We start from the raw sequence: 2,883 nt of genomic DNA, 5'->3' as shown, positions 1-2,883 counted from the left end.
AAACGGCCGACTCCCGCCAGAGAGCCAGCGGCCATCACCGGTTTGGGTTGGACGACAGGGTAACGTCCAACCCCGCGGCAACCTGGGACGTGCAGGCCCTGGCCGCTGAGCATGCCGGGAGTTGCGCAGAGCACTTCTGGGAAGTGTAGTCCCCCCAAGGTTCTCGTTTCTCATTTCTTGCTGCTGCAAATCTGGCTGCTTCGCCCTCTAGTGTACGGGAGGACCATATTTATTCGGTTTAGTTGCTGTCTTGCTGTTGCTGCTGCTGCTGCTGCTGCTGCTAAGTCGCTTCAGTCGTGTCCGACTATGTGCGACCCCATAGACGGCCTCCTACCAGGCTCCTCTGTCCAGGGATTCTCCAGGCAAGAACATTATTGAATTCTCTCGTTTCTTGGGACGACCTGATTGATATATCACCATTTTATCTCGCTCAGACCTTAGTTACTCCAGAGTTTTCCCCACATGGTAAAGTGTTGAAAATAGCAGCACACAGTAGTTGTGGGGTTCAGATGCGGGGATGTATTCTTTGTAAATTCTTCTCTGTTAGCGTAAACGGTAAAGCATCTGGCCGCAATGCGGGAGACCTGGGTTCAATCCCTGGGTGGGGAAGATCCCCTGGCGGAGGGCATGGCAACCCACTCCAGTACTCTTGCCTGGAGAATCCCACGGACAGAGGAGCCTGGTGGGCTACAGCCCATGGGGTCGCGAAGAGTTGGACACACTGAGCAACTAACAAAACAACAAAGTGGTAATCAATCGTCAGGTTTTAGTGGCTTAATTATGCTTATAAGAATGTAAAGTTACCACTCAATCTACGGATTTGTTTTCAGAGCTTTGTGTCAGCTGCATGACAAGCACAGTTCTAAGCACTGAGACACATTAAAAGAACAGGAGTCCCTTCGCTGTACAACTGAAACTACCACAACATTGTTAACCGGCTATCAGTTCAGTTCAGTTCAGGCGCTCAGTCGTGTCTGACTCTTTGTGACCCCATGAATCGCAGCACACCAGGCCTCCCTGTCCATCACCAACTCCCGGGGTTCGCTCAAACACGTCCATCGAGTTGGTGACGCCATCCAGCCATCTCATCCTCTGTCGTCCCCTTCTCCTCCTGTCCCCAATCGCTCCCAGCATCAGAGTCTTTTCCAATGAGTCAACTCTTCGCATGAGGTGGCCAAAGTACTGGAGTTTCAGCTTTAGCATCAGTCCTTCCAAAGAAATCCCAGGGCTGATCTCCTTCAGAATGGACTGGTTGGATCTCCTTGCAGTCCAAGGGACTCTCAAGAATCTTCTCCAACATCACAGTTCAAAAGCATCTACCCCAATGCAAAATGAAAAGTTTAAAGTAGGGAGGAAAAAAGAAAAGAACACAACTCCTGACAGGGCTTTAACAGTGTATGGAGAGGAAATATAAGTGATTATTTAAAAATTGAAAGACAAAGAACAACCCCTCCTCAAAAAGAGTTAATCTCACAGTTAAAAAAAAAAAAAAAAAAGTAAAACAGAAGGATATACCATTATTACCTGTTAAAGATTTTCTAAAAAATAATGATCAGTTCTACCAAATAAACCATCAGATACGGTCGCTCAAGCTACTGGCAGGAGTTTATGTTAGTACAACGTATTTGGAAAACAATGTAATAATATATAAACTCTAAAAATTGAATAGCTAGTTTCACTTCTAAGAATTTACTCTAAATTACCTTGTAGCTAAGATTTCTTTTAAAGTTTTTATTATTATTTATTTATTTGGCTGCACAAGGGATATTTTAATTGCGGTATGTGGGATTTAGTTCCCAGGCCAGGGATTGAACCTGGGGCCCCTCCACTAGGAGCACAGCGTCTTAGCCACTGGGCCACCAGGGAAGTCCTTGAGGCTAAGATTTTTTTAAAATTTTAGCTCTTGAAGTGTTATTTATAATAATGACATATTAGAAATAATCTGGTGGCTCAGATGGTAAAGAATCTACCTGCAGTGCTGGAGACCTGGGTTTGATCCCTGGGTTGGGAAGATCCCCTGGAGGAGGGCATGGCAATCCACTCCAGTATTCTTGCCTGGAGAATCCCCATGGACAGGGGAGCTTGGTGGGCTACAATCCATGGGGTGGCAAAGAGTTGGACACGACTGAGCGACTAAGCACAGCACAGAGATAATAAAGATATTCAGTCACTTCAGTTGTGTCCAGCTCTTTGCGACCCCATGGACTGTAGCCCACCAGGCTCCTCTGTCCTGTATTCAGTAACCTGCAGAAATATTCCTAATTGGAATATTATGCAATTATTAAGTATTAAAAAAACTTAGTGACAAGAAAATGTTTAATTTATGTACATATATAAATATAGTCCCAATATGATTTTAAGTCTCTTAAATGATATAAGTAAAGTCAACAGGTATTATTAATAAAAATAACTCCAGCTGCTCTTTAGGAGCTCTCAGTATACTGGAAGATACAGACCAGTGAGAACACAAAATTTTTATTTACCTTAAATTCAATAATGGTTATGAAAAAGTGTACCTCTTTAATATTAATACATATTATTATTTGTATTACTATAAAATTCTCTCCCCAACGTACATACACAGTGTTGATGTTGGGGCCAATCATATTCCTTTTTGTGGAATTAGCAATTGAATTCAGGGATTCTTAATCATCTTCTGAAGTTTGCTGGAACTACAGCAAGTGAATTTGGGAGCCCACACAGCCTCATTTTGCCAAAGAAGTACAGAGGCAGGAGCAGGGATAGCAGATGGAATGAGTCCAGGTGGTATTCAGCTAATAGATTTAGCCACTTCCTGAGTCCCTTGGACAGCAAGGAGATCCAACCAGTCTATCCTAAAGGAAATCAGTGCTGAATATTCAGTGGAAGGACTGATGCTGAAGC

Source organism: Bos indicus, chromosome 29 (assembly GCF_029378745.1).
Source record: "Bos indicus isolate NIAB-ARS_2022 breed Sahiwal x Tharparkar chromosome 29, NIAB-ARS_B.indTharparkar_mat_pri_1.0, whole genome shotgun sequence".
Taxonomy (NCBI): Eukaryota; Metazoa; Chordata; class Mammalia; order Artiodactyla; family Bovidae; genus Bos; species Bos indicus.
The sequence above is the reverse complement of the archived record's forward strand: the minus strand, read 5'-3'. Positions refer to the sequence as shown.